This window comes from Nicotiana tabacum, chromosome 21 (genome assembly GCF_000715075.1).
Source record: "Nicotiana tabacum cultivar K326 chromosome 21, ASM71507v2, whole genome shotgun sequence".
Taxonomy (NCBI): Eukaryota; Viridiplantae; Streptophyta; class Magnoliopsida; order Solanales; family Solanaceae; genus Nicotiana; species Nicotiana tabacum.
In genome coordinates this window covers 72,135,615-72,150,819 of record NC_134100.1, presented here as the reverse complement: position 1 = coordinate 72,150,819, position 15,205 = coordinate 72,135,615, and positions in this window count along the sequence as shown.

Here is a 15,205-nt window from a genome sequence, read left to right as displayed (position 1 = left end):
AATTTCCGTCGAGTATACGATGTAATAAGCTCGTAGCTTTAAAAGAGTCAGAGGGTCCTCCCTAAGTACTATAATGAAAGACTAGCTGTGGAAGTAAGGAAGAAGGATTCAACCTAAGGTCAGTGACCCAAAGAGGGAATGGTCTTATAATAACAATCTCACTACAACATTGTATGCACTCCATAAGAAAGTGGCACCTACCGTGGCTAATGAATGGGAAGTAAAATCAAAAGTAATATTCAAGATCATATGAGTTGCACAAAAATTCCGGCATGCGTGGGAACTAAAATAAGCTAAGTATACGTGCAACAGAGGGGCAGAAAGACCAGGAAAAGTAATAGCTTACGTTTAAAGGAAGCTTAGAGGGAATAAAAGCGATTATGCACTTAAGACTTCAGAGTGATATCCATGCACCAAATATGTTGACATTCATATAGTCGTAGAAGACTCCGGTATAAATTAAAAGAAAGACTTGAGCCTAGGGCATAGACAAAGGATTGAATTATCAGAAGATTGTATCATGGATATTCCATAGCGCCTATGAAAGACTAAAGTAATAATTAATACCGTGAGCCGCATATCAGAAGATAGCTTAAGCCTACATAAAGGATGATCAGAAGGAAGAGGAAACTAAAGAGTTACAACAATGAAGTAAATCAGGAGTCTGATTATTGGACCCAGAAAATTATATAACTCGTGATTGAGAACATTGCAGGACCGCTCTTAATATCAGAGGTACAAGAGAGATAGTATAGTAGCCATATTTTATAATAGTCTATGATAAAGTCAGTTAGAAGAGTACTAGCCTCATAAGAAGTCAATATAAAGCTCCCACCGGAGTGTGTTTGCACCAGAGGTGCAAGTATTATAACAGAGCTTCAAGTCGCGAATGTGAATTATACCTATGTGGAAGGGAGGTCATAAAAGAGATAGAAAATGTGATGCGAGATTTCAAGGTAAGTAAGGTAAATGTGAACAACGTATGAGATACTCAAATGTAGAATATCGTGAATAGTCCATACTTCGGATAGAAGGCTAGAAGCACCGGGATTCAGTATCCAGGAATGATAGCGGCGTTGTCAGTGGCATATATCTTCCAGCCTATGGTTTCTAGGTACCAAGATGCCTAGTTAAGAGAGTAAATAAGAGTTTGAGATGATGTGATATCTCGCTTGATGTTCCAAAATAACACAAGGAAATCTATGGTGCAAGAAAGTTGAAAGAAGGTTGCGAGTAGTATAACTAGATATGTGTAGGTCGCAAGCTAAAGTATTGTAAAGCGACAAGATTTAAGGAAGATAAGAGTAAGGATAAGAAAGGGCGAGCGAGAAGGTGATGAAAATGGATAAGTCTTTAGGATTAAGCCTATGAAAATAAGAGAGCTGATGGTTTCTCTAAGTTATAGAAAGCTCAGTATAGCTTGAATGAACTCAAAGGAGTTACTCATCATAAGAAGAGATGGAATGCTGCCCTAATAGTGGAATAAGAGTGTAATTGTGATAGATAAAGGATGGCGTTTGGGCCTTCGATTGAGTAATGATTTGACCAATTGTAAAGGGTCAAAATACCCTCATAAGGAAAATCACATTGGGATTCTACGAAATATGGTTATGGAAGTATAATATCACCCCTAGGTGGATCAAACTAATTACTCCAGATGTCCCCGATAAGACGTGAGCCCTAGCCTCAGTGTTACATAAGAAGTTTCAAGTTATCAATGGTATATTGTAAATCAATATTGAGGTGAATCAACAATGGATGGACAAAATTCACAAAGTATGAGATGAGATTAGGTTGTCATTCTTAAGATGAACAGTAACGAGGAAATATTAAAAGACTTAGATTTATACATATGGGATAAGCAACAAGAGTAAGCTGGAATTTGGTAGCAGACCTCAACAACGATAAATGGAAGTAAAAGTTATGGTATAGTATGACATACCTAGATGGAGTAAAGTCATACGGATGAATAACCAGGTCTATGAAATAAAATATAGAAATATTCGTAAATTTAACAAAGTACCGAGCGAAGAACTTCAGTATACCTATAGATGCCCAAAGGGACATCTTATTAAGCTCGGTATATGCTTACAAAGTGTGGGCAAGAGATTGGCTAAAAGCTAGAGGAAAAAAGAGAGAAGAGTCGCATAGGCGCACTCATAAGATCAGAGTCGTACATGCTGCATGATAAAAGGTAGCAACAATTACGAGATTGGAAGAATTCTGACCAGAAGTCATGGTATGAGAAAGAGACCTAAAGAGGGGAATGCCTTAGCCTTTGGATTTATCCAAAGAATAGTTGTCTAAATGGCAAGAAGAATATTAAAGTATTCGCAAGAGCTATGGGTTATGAGAATGATAAGTGCATCAGTCAAAATTCGAGGACAAATGTTCCAAAGGGGGGAATGATGTTATACCCTATATTTTTGTACGTGAAAGTACGCCATAAGTAAATTGATGAAATCTCGGAAATGAGATATTACATCCCGCATTTTCGCACGTTAAGGTTTCGTCGCAAGTTAATGGACGTAAGCTCGGGAATGATATTATAAGTATTATGATATTTCAAACAAGTGACGAGTAAATTCATGAAGGTAAGATGGTAAGCAAATCAAAGAAAATGAATTTCATTGAAGTTTGACATTTTGCGATAAAATACGGCCTTAGCTAAAATACCCGGTATTTATGGACTAGTACCATACAAGGTACCACATGGCCATAATAGTAAAGTGTATAAGTGTGTTAAAAGTGAGTAGTATTTTAAGTAATTAGAGATAATTCTCAATTATATGGGTAATTAATTAATTATTGGTTAATGAGAGATTAATTAGTTAAATAATGAATTAGTGATTAATTAAGAATTTGGATAAACTCTTGAACCTAACGTGGCAGCCAAGAGCAAAGTTAGATATGACTCTTAAATCCATATAATAATGTGGCACATTAAGAGGATTTTGTGGCTTAGTCATCTTACAAAGTGGGCCCCACACCACCAAGACTTAAAAGTTTCTTTAATTCACAAAATTGGATGCATAATACTACTTTGTAACGTGTAAGGCTTCAGGAAAGATAAGAATTTGCATTAGCAACGTGAGTGGCTTTATTCTTTCATACAAAGACATCTTCCTATGTTATTAAGTGAGATGCTTGTATTTGCTAAGTGATGGATCAAAACTACAACCAAATTTTATACGAGACTTCATAAGGTGAAAGACTTCTTAAAGTCATAATGAATGGTGCTTAGTCTACATAGCAAAATGATTTGCTTGAGAAATGGTTGTATTTTCATCTACACAACAACGACATTTCTTAATAAAATAGCAAAGAGAGATATCATTCTGGTAACGTAATTGCTTCAACATTTCATACGAAGACTATTTAATAATATAGCAATGCGGGATTTTTAAATCTAAAGGAGTACGGTACAACCTTCTCAAGAATATCACACAGAGTTTTCCCTACTTCAGGTATGTTAAGGCTATCCCTCCTTTCTTTTGTAATGATCTATACGGCACAAATAAAACGAGCAAAATACACAACTTCCATAAATGACTATATTCATAGAAATACTAGGGGTGTCTATATTCTTGATTCCCCGTGTGAATTATTATTATATCTTTTGTTCATGGGTCTCAAAAAAATATGTATTTGATAAAATTTATCCGACAAGCATATTATTTGATGACATTATGAGAAAATCTTATTAACGTATTTCTTATGCATTGATGCATTTATACATTTGTATTGACCCATGACCAGATGGCATTATATACGCATATATATGTATATTATATATATATGGGATATGGGAAAAGGTTACAGAGTTATATTCGCAGCACCACATGGTATGACATTTATACGCATATGCATGACATTATAAAACTGAAATGATTCACAGAACTATGCAGACGTAAATGTCGAGTCTTTTACTCCATGTTTCTCTCATGTCTATTATTTACTGATTTTAATTCCTTACGTACTCAGTACATTATTTGTACTTGCATCCCTTTTGCCCGGGGACGCTGCATTTCATGCCCGCAGGTCTCGATAGACAGGTCGAGAGTCCTCCAAGTAGGCAATTAGCTCAGCGGAAGATGATGGTGCACTCAATTTGCTCCGGAGTTGCTTGTTTGGTCAGTATGATTTAGATATGTATTGTTTGGTATGGCAGGGCTTTCCCCCGACCTTTATGATAAGTATATACTCTTAGAGTCTTGTAGACAGATGTCATGTATATAGATAATTGTACGGCTTTGTCGGCCTATGTTTTGAGTTTATAAATGATTATGTTGGCCTATTAGACCCGTATGTCACGTGTATATGATTATGTAATAAGAAAAATATGTTACGTTGGTACTCGGTTGAATAAGTTACCGGGTGCCTGTCGCAGCCCAACGGTTTGGGTCGTGACATGGGTAGACTTCTTAGGATTGTTCTGACCTATTCTCCGCTTCTAATTGGTCTACCAAAGGATTTCAAGTCTCCAAGAATTTTGCTGAATTGAGAGAACATTTCTTCAACAGATTCTCCGTCTTTCATTTGTGACTTCTAAATTGTCCCACATTTCTTTAGCAGTTTCATAACTTGATATCTTTTCATACTCTTTACCACTAATGGTATTGTATAAAAGATTTTTAGCCTTATCATTCACTTGAATAACAATTGCTTGTTCTTCAGTGTAATCATATAAGTCTGGAGGATCAGGTGATACTATGATCTCTCCATCTTTATCCTTCTTTGGAGGAATAGGAAGATTTCCCTTTTTGATCACACGCCATACTTTGATGTCGTATGACATTGTATAGGTTTCCATATGCACTTTACAATGTGAAAAGTGGTGGCCATTGAATTATAGTGGTCTTGCTTGTGAAGCTCCATTCTTGAAACAGAGCTCCAACAACTGTATTTGACGTCATGAACTTTTCCTCACTTGCTGTTAGGCAATATAGTGAGTCCTGGCTCTAATACCAATTGAAAGTACAAGAGAGGGGTTGAATTGTAACCAAATTAAAAACTTAGTCGACTCATAAGAGAATTAGTCGACTTTACTTTATCAGCAGGTTTGATTGAAGATGAAAATAAATTGCAAGGAATTTAAAAATCTAAGAACACAAGAGTTTTATACAAGTTCAGTATCGGTGTGGTACCTACATCCAGATTTCTTGGGTCACAAGGGTTCTCTTAGATCTTCAATAGTTTGTTACAATAGTAGTGGTTTTTGGATCATTTACCACTAACGATTTTCAGCAACGATGTTTTACAAAATATTGAGGCACAAAATATTCTAAGAGATTTGCCCCAAGGGGTGCCTCAAAATCCTGCTCAAGAGATGGGCTGGATTCATTATCTTCCTTCCTTTGATTGAGCATCGTCCTCCTAATTATCTAAAATTAAATAGATACAATTAGATTTACACTATTGTCATCTTTAAAATCTAAGGTTAACATAGGATGTCTAGGTCTCACGAGTCATGAGAAAGTTTGGTAGAGCTTGGAGGATCGGTACGGAGACGTTTAAACTTATCTTCTAGAGGCTATAAGGTTTTGGGAAAATTTCTCTTCTTTCCCTCTCTATCGTGCATTTTATTTCCATTATTGAAGTTTGAACCATTCTACTCTTGTACGCTTGCAGATGGGGAGAACTCACACAACGTCTACAACCGGGCAGGAGCCAGAGCCCCCTGTTGCAGCCACTACCAGAGGTAGGGTCCAGGGCAGAGGCAGAGCTCAGCCTAGAGCACGAGCCGCATCACCCATGCTGGAGCCACAGAATGACCATGAGGACGATGTCCTAGTTTAGACCGCACCAGTCGGACCCGCTCATGTCCCAGAGGACATTCATTGCCACTCTCGTACTTTAGGCGCTCTAGTCTGCTTGGTGGGACATATGGAGAGTGTGTCTAAGGCTAGAGTATTTCCTATGGCACCATCCGTCTCTCAGGCTAGGGGAGGAGCATAGACTCCCACAACTCACACTTCGGAACAGATGGCTCCCCTATACTAGACTCCAGTAGCTTCAATAGTTGGGGTAGTTCATCCCGTAGTTACTACAAAAGCCCCGGGAGAGGCCCGCGATGTCTTCTGAAGGATTGATGAGGTTGGATAAGTTCACCAAGATCTTTCTTGTTCATTATAGCGGTGCACCCTCAGAGGACCCACAAGATTACTTGGACCGTTGCCACAAGGTTTTGCGCAACATGGGTATTGTTGAGACCAATTGGGTTGACTTTGCAGTGTTCCAGATGACCGATTTTGCCAAAAGGTGGTGGCAGAAGTTTGAGCGAAGTAGACCAACCGGTTCACCTCCACTTACCTGGGATCAATTTTTGAAGCTATTTCTGGAGACGTTTATTCCTTTCACCCTCAGGGGGGAGTACCATAGAAAGTTCGAGTGCCTTCATCAGGGTGGCATGACCGTCACCTAGTACGAGACTAGATTTGTGGACCTTGCCCATCATGCAGCTATTTTGATTCCCACTGATAGGGGGAGAGTGATGAGGTTTATTGATGGTCTTACCTTTGGCATAATGCTTTAGATGTCTAAGTAGACGAGGGATGATATTTCTTTTCAGAGGTTCATAGAGATTGTTAGACAGATCGAGATGATTTGTGGTAAGGATGGAGGGGCGACATCTGAGAAGAAGCCACATCATTTTGGTGGCTTCAGTGGTGCCTCGTCTTGAGGAAAAGGTTCATTTGGTAGAGGCCATCCTCCTAGGCCGATTTAGTCAGCTCTTGAAGTATCCCATGGTGCTTCGATCGGTTATCTGGGCCATCAGGGTTAGTCTCAACTTCAGCAACCTCAAAAGCCAAGGGGGTGCTTTGAGTGTGGGGGCATAGGTCACATCAAGAGGTATTTCCCTAGATTAACGAGCAACAGACCTCAGTAGAGTTCTCGTTCCATTATGCCTGCATCGGTATACGTTTCCAGCTAGACCCGAGGCAGAGTCATATGACGCCGTTATCATAGGTATTGTTCCAGTTTTCCATAGAGATGCTTTAGTTCTATTTGATCCTGGCTCTACTTATTTCGATGTGTCATCCTATTTTGCTTTATATCTACTATGTCTCATGATTTTTTGAGTGCTTCTATATATGTGTCCATGCCAGTGGTAGATTTTATTATTGTAGATCATGTTTATTGCTCGTGTGTGGTTTCTATCGGGAGCCTTGAGACTAGTGTAGATATCCTACTTCTTGATATGGTGGACTTTTATGTTATTTTGGGCATGGATTGGTTTTCACCTTATCACGCTATATTGGACTGTCATACCAAGACGGTGACCTTAGCCATGCTGGGACTGCCCCGATTCGCGTGGACGTGGTTTCCTAGTCATTCAACCAGTAGGGCTATTTCTTATGTGAAGGCTCAGCATATGGTCGAGAAGAGAAGTCTAGAATATTTGGCATATATCCGTGAACCTAGTGCGGAGGTTTCTTCCATGGATTCAGTACCAGTTGTGTGTGAGTTTCTTGAGGTGTTTCTGCCAGATCTACCGAGGATGCCACCCAAAAAAGATATCGACTTTTGTATTGACTTGGCTTCGGCCACTCAGCCCATTTCTATTCCACCATACAATATGGCCCCACCTGAGTTGAAGGAACTATAGGAGCAGTTGTAGGATTTTCTTGATAAAGGATTCATTGGACCTAGTGTCTCGCCATGGAGTGTGGTAGTGTTGTTTGTGAAGAAGAAGGATGGTTCGATGAGGATGTGTATAGATTATTGGCAGTTGAACAAATTCAATGTCATGAACAAGTATCTATTAAGAGGATTCATTTGATAAGCTTCAGGGTGCCAAAATGTTTTCGAAGATTGATTTGAGATCTGGCTACCATCGCTTGAAGATTAGGGCATCATATGTCCTTAAGACAACCTTCCGGACTCAAATTGGGCATTATGAGTTCCTAGTGATGTCATTTGGCTTGACAAATGCCCCAGCTATATTTATGGATTTGATAAATCGGGTATTTAAGCCCTATTTAGATTCTTTTGTGTTCGTCTTCATTCATTATATTTTGATCTACTCTCTTAGTCGACAGGAGCATGAGCAGCATCTTCGGATGGTACTTTAGACTTTGAGAGATAGTCAGTTATATGCCAAGTTTTCAAAGTGTGAGTTTTGGTTGAACTCGGTTGCCTTTTGGGGCATGGTATATCTGTCGAGGACATTAAAGTGGATCCTAAGAAGATTGAGGCAGTTCAGAACTGGCCTAGACCTACTTCAGCTTCTGAGATTCGGAGCTTCCTGAGTTTGGCGGGTTATTACCGCCGGTTCGTGGAGGAGTTTTCATTTATCGCAACCCCATTGACTAGATTGACCCAGAAGGGTGCCCCATTCAGGTGGTCTGATGAGTGTGAGTCGACCTTTCAGAAGCTCAAGACTGACTTGACTACAACTCCGATATTGGTGTTGCCTACAGATTTGGGGTCCTATATCGTGTATTGTGATGCATTATATATTGGGCTTGGTGCAGTATTGATGTAGGATGGCAGGGTGATTGCATACGTGTCCCGGCAATTGAAGGTTCATGAGAAGAATTATCCTGTTCATGACTTAGAGTTGGCAGCTATTGTTCATTCATTGAAGATTTGGCGGCATTGCCTCTACGGCATGTCATGTGAGGTATTCATAGATCATCAGAGCCTACATTACTTGTTTAAGAAAAAGGATCTCAATGTGAGGCAGCAGAAGTTATTAGAGCTATTAGAGGACTATGATATTATCATTTTGTATCATCCCGGGAAGGCCAATGTAGTAGCCGATGCCTTGAATAGAAAGGTTGTGAGTATGAGTAGCCTTACATATATTCCAGTTGGTGAGAGACCGCTAGCATCAGATGTTAAGGCCTTGACCAATCCATTCTTGAGGTTAGATGTTCTGGGGTCTGAGTCGGGTTCTTGCTTGCACGGTTTCTCGGTCTTCTTTGTATGAGCCCATCAGAGAGCCTCACTATGATGACCCCATTTGAATGTCCTTAAGGACTCGGTGCAGCACAGTGATGCCAAGAAGGTTTCTATCGGAGATGATGGGGTGTTGCAGATGAAGGGTCAAATTTGTGTACCTAATGTGGATGGGCTTCATGAGTTGATCCTCGTGAAGGCCCACAGTTCGCGGTATGTCATTCACCCGGGTGCCGCCAAGATGTATCAGGATTTGAGGCAGCATTATTGGTGGAAAAGAATGAAGAAAGATAGAGTTGAGTATGTGGCTCGGTGTTTGAATTGCCAGCAAGTGAAGTATGAGCATCAGAGACCTAGCGATTTGCTTCAGAGACTTGAGATTCCTAAGTGGAAGTGGGAGGTATTACCATGGATTTCGTTGTTGGGCTCCCATAGACTTAGAATAAATTTGACTCATTTAGGGTCATTGTGGATAGGTTTACCAAGTCGACTCATTTCATTCCGGTAGCAGCTAACTATTCTTCAGAGCGGTTGGCTGAGATCTATATCTGTGAGATTATTCGTCTTCATGGTATGCCGATGTCCATTATTTTTGATCGGGGAACGCAATTCACATCGCGTTTTTAGAGGGGCGTACAATGTGAGTTAGGCACACGAGTTGAGTTGAGTACGATATTTCACTCCAGACGGATGAGCAGTCCGAGCGCACCATTTAGATATTGGAGGATATTCTTTGCACCTCTGTTACGGATTTTGGGGGTTCTTGGGATCATTTCTTGCTGTTTATGGAGTTTCCCTACAAAACCAGCTACCAATCAAGTATTCAGATGGCTCCTTACAAGGCCTTATATGGGAGGCGGTGTCGTTCTCCAGAGGAAGGTTTGATCCAGGAGAGGTTTGGTTGTTGGGTACTAATTTGGTTCGGGATGCCTTGGAAAAGGTCAAGATGATTTAGGATCAACTTTGTACAGCACCGTCTAGGTAGAAGCGTTATGCCGATCGGAGGGTTCGTGATGTTGCATTCATGGTTGGAGAGAGGGTTTTTCTCCGTGTATCACCTATGAAGGGTATGAAGAGGATGGTGAAGAAGGGCAAGTTTAGCCCTAGGTATATCGGACCCTTCGAGATCCTAGAGAGAGTTGGTGAGGTGGTCTACAAGCTTGCATTTCCACCTAGCTTATCAATAATTCACCTGATGTTCCATGTCTCTATGCTCCGAAAATATCACAGTGATCAGTCTCATGTATTGGATTTCAGCTCAGTCCAATTAGACAAGGATTTGACTTATGAGGAGGAGCTGATGGCTATTCTAGCCTGGCAGGTCCGGAAGTTGAGGTCAAAGGGTTATCCTTCTGTTAGAGTGCAGTGAAGAGGTTAGTTGATCGGGGCAGCTATGTGGGAGTTCGAGTCCGATATGCGGAGTGCATACCCCAACGTTTTTACCAGTCCGGGTACCTTTTAGAGGTGGAGAATGTGATGACCCGTTAAGTCATTTTGAGTATTAGCCCGTATTTTCGTGTTCTGAGACCTCTGTTAGCGTTGTTTGAATAGGTCTGTGTCACTATTTGAAACTTGTTTGTAAAATTTGGTTCAATTCAGAATTAATTTGATATGATTCAGACGCTTATATATTATTCTAGTCGTTCTTAAGTTCCCTTTGAAATTTCATTCAACTTGAGGTTCAATATGTAGATTTAGATGTTATTTTGGTGATTTGATCACGCGAGCGAGTTCATATGATGTTATTAGACTTGTGTGCATGTTTGGTTTGGATCCCAAGGGGCTCGGGTGAGTTTCAGACATGTTTCAAATGAATTTGGATAGTGTAAAGATAGCTGGTGTCTTTCCAGCTCTGGTGTTCTATTGCAGATCTCGCATTTGCGAGGTCTCACTCGCAATTGCGAACAATAAATCGCATTTGCAAGCATGGTCTGGGCTTGGTTAATCTCTCAATTTCGAGGAACTTGTTCGTATTTGTGAACTGTCAGAGGTCGCATTTGCAATCTCAGACACGCATTTGCGGCTCGGTGTGCTTTTGAGTGATCTTCGCAATTGCGAAGGAATTGTCCTCATTTGCGAAAGTGGGCATGTTTGCAATTTCGAACCTTTTGTCGCAATTGCGACTTCTGGACTTCTGTGGCAGGGTTCACATTTGCGACCCTTGTCTCGCATTTGCAATGCTCTCAATTGCGACATCTGCAGCTGGGTAAAAGAGGAAAAAATCGGGAGTTAGCTCATTTTATACCATTTCTAAACCCAAAACACTCTATATGCGATTTTCCAAGAGACTTTTCTTCCCAAATTCATTGGTAAGTGAATTTAATCCATTTGTTTTTCAATTATCCCCATTACTTTTCATGAGATTTCAACATCCAATTTAGAATTTCCATGGTAGAAATTAGGGATTCAGGTAGAATTGGAGATTTTTATAAAATGGAGATTTAGACCTCAAATTGAGGTCAGATTTCGACATAAATCACACTATCGGGCGCGAGGATGAATGGTAATCGGGTTTTAGTCCGAACTCCGGTTTTTGACCAAGCGAGCCCAAGGTTGACGTTTGTTGACATTTTAAAAAATGATCAAAATTTAACCTTTTTCATTGATGGGTAGTTTCTAAAACTTATTTAGAATCATTTGATCGATAATTTTCTAGATTTGGTTGGTTTGGAGGCTTGCTCGAAAGACAGGGTCGTGGTTGGTTGATTGCTTTGATTCACGGAGTGAGGTAAGTGTTGGGTTTGACCTTGACTTGAGGGAATTAGAAATCCTTGAGCTATGTGTTATATGAATTATGTGAAAAAATGGTGTATATGCGAGGTGAGTAGTGTATCAACGCTGTCATGATATTTGTTTCCATGTTCTCGTTTATTTCATGATAGTTCTCGTTTCATGCCTTAATTGTTAAGTGATTTATTTGACTTTCATTCCATAATTGTTACTTTTCATTTAATTATTTTTGTACTAAATTTTTCGTCCCTTCCATGACCCCATGCTTATTTTCCACTTGCCTCTCTTTGCTTTACTTGCATACCTAAATTGTCAAATTCCTTACTTGTCTTATTATTTTTGGAATAGATGTTGCACCCTCTAATATGGTTTCACTTGCGTAAGTTGTTTAATTGACAGATACCGATGAACTGGTAAAGTTGAGACTTCGAGTTGCTAGAGATTCTTTGATTATTATGTGGTTCTTTATTGCCTTGTACATTTACCCTCTTGATGTAGAAATTCTTGCAAATTTTATTGTTGAATTGTTTATGTTGATTGAAAATTGTTTGAGGAGCGGGTTGCATGCCGCAATGGAAATTGAAAGGTAAGTAATTGAAATGATGGATTAAAGACGGATTATGATATTCACAGATGATGATATGGTGGGATCGGGTTGCGCGCCGCAACAGATTATATATGTGGTACTTGTTTGTGATTGTTGGATTTTCCTCAGTATTGTGATATGAGACTTGTTATTCTGGGCTCTCCGCTAGTTGAATTTCGAGTTCATTTTCATGAGTTAACTACTTTACATCCATTTCCTATTTTTTCTGTTATTATTATTATTATTGCGTACATGTTATTGTAAATAGTTCGTCTTAGCCTCGTCACTACTTCGTCGAGGTTAGGCTTGACACTTACAGATTACATGGGGTCGATTGTACTCATACTACACTTTGCACTTCTTGTGCAGATACCGGAGTTGGTCCGAGCAGCGCTTAGTGAGATTGCCCGGATCCAGTTACCTGTGGAGACTTGAGGTATAGCTGCATGCCGTCCGCAACCATGAAGTCTCCTTCTATATCATATATGCCGTTTATTTTGATTCAAACAATTGTGTTTATTCAGACTATTATTTGTAGTACTCTAGACGCTCATGTATTCGTGACTCCAGTTTCTGGGATTGTAGACTAGATAGCGTATTTGGAGTTTATTATTTATTTTGAAATTCTATGGCTTTGCTTCTTATTAAACTGCTTTAAAAATTTGTTAAAAGTAAATATTGTGTAGCTAATGTTGGCTTGCCTAGCAAGTGAACGTTAGGCGTCATCACGGTCCCATAGTTGAAATTTCGGGACGACAAATCTTTTTTTCTCTTCGTAATTTTCTCTCATCTAATCCTACTGCTTCCTTATATCCACCATTGTTTGTCAATTTCCCCCTTTTCTTGCTATGGTTTTTTTATTTTTTAACCTTTACTTGTCCTTTTCTATTTGCTTCTTTCCTTTTCACTCGCAAATTCATATCCTCCAATTAGTTTAGAAAATAAAAAACGGTATCCCTCCTTAAATAACTAAATCAAACTCCTTTTCTCCTCTTATCTTATGAAAAATCCTAAATATTACTCTCTCTTGATTAATTCCTCCTTCCATTTGAATACACCTGCCATTAGCTGCAATCACACGGAGAAGCATAGCAGATTTGATGAAATTGTCAAGGCAGTCGCTTCGAAACTCGGCAAGGCCAAGGTTCATTTTTTCCCATAATGTTGTAATCCCTTTTGCATATATATGAACTTATTCTGTTTCAAAGAAGATGACTTTAATTTTTATAGTAGAGAAGAAAGTTAGGTAATGGTGGAGATGTGCTCAAGAACTGGCAATCTCACAATTGTAATTTTTTCCCTTTACCTGATATACAATATACATATACTTACCAACCAATTATTACAAATGAAGACATAGGTGAAGGTAGGATTGACAGAACAATAATCTTGACCCTACAACTTTGATGGAAGGACGACAAAAAATAAATCAGTTCTACATCCAGTATTATCGCTGCAAGTAACAAAATCATTGAGCTTAAATGTGAAAATAGAATAAAAATCAGTTGATGAATATGCTCATCTTCCTCATAATTGTAAATGTTACTCTATTTTTGTCACTCTACTCCACTCATCTTCCAATGAAAGCATTCCATCCATATTTTGACCAACTTCATATGATTTACTAGTTTTTACGCTGACAATTACACAACCAAGTTTTCCACCATCAATGAAGTAAAACAACCTCATATCAATCCACATTGAACGCCAAATCTTGGTTTGAGGAGATTGATTACCTTTCAAAAAATGGTTTCGTATACAACATAAACAGTCCAATTATATTGTTTCAATAATATAGTCACGTTAAAATGCAAATTAGGCAGCCTGTTTCGTGTTCAGGCTTCTGAAACATTCATCTAAGTCTCCTCAACTTGTTATACATATATGTATGTTTATCCGTAAAGTAGTATAGTTGAATGTGTAACGTGGTTTATAGACACGTGAATTAATTTGACCCAAATATATAAAATAAATAAGAACATAAATAAGATTGTAAAATAAACTTAAAGGAAATACTAGACTGGCTACGAATTTAGCTTCTTTGTTAGCAGAAGCGAGAACAATATTAAGAACAAAGTAAAAGAATACTGTTATAAAATGAGAGTTGATTTTAGCTTTTGTGTACATAATGTTTCATGTCGTGCATTGGATACTAATTCTCATATTTATAACTCTATTTAGGGAGACAAGATCCCCAAATCAAGCTCCCCCTGAATGAGAATAAAACCGTCATTGATGGCTTCATAACGGTTGGCCGTAAATGCAGATATTCTCTCTAACGACTGCTCATTCAGTGCTATCCGATATCAACTCTTCAAATCCTTGTTATCGGTTACCTTGTCTTCAGAATTCACCTAGAACCGGTCACATGCTCGCATCTGATACCAACTACTTGTTAACTCACATCTTACCTGTTTTCAATTACACGTGTCACTTCCTTATTTGCCCAACTGATACTAATCAATTTTACCGCATATAGATAGTCCCTCTACTTTTCGGTGACAATACTTTAGTATTATCTGGAAGTAGATAAAACCTCTTTCCTTAGCAGGCAAGTTTCTGACACTTGAAAGGACGTATGTCTCTTCGTAGTTAATAACCCGAATATATGTTACCCCACAATTTGGAAAATATTTTTACCAATTTCCGAGGTAATCATGACCATATTTTTTTCCGTCTATAAACTTCTCCACTATTCATCATTTTGACTCTCTATTTTTACAACTCCTTCTTCTCTGATTTACCTTAGAACCCTACATCCAAATGCACATTTCTTAGTAAAATCTTTCTTCACAAATTTCTTACCATCATGACTTCTAACATTTCTTCTTTCAGAACTCTTGCCTTTTCTTTGGTTGAGGTTCGAAGAAGAACAAAACAAATAAGGCTGATGTCGAGTCAGAACCTCTTATCATGAACAACATCATACCCCTTCAACTTAATACCAAGTCTAACCTCCAAGAACAAAAAGAACCCATTAATCCC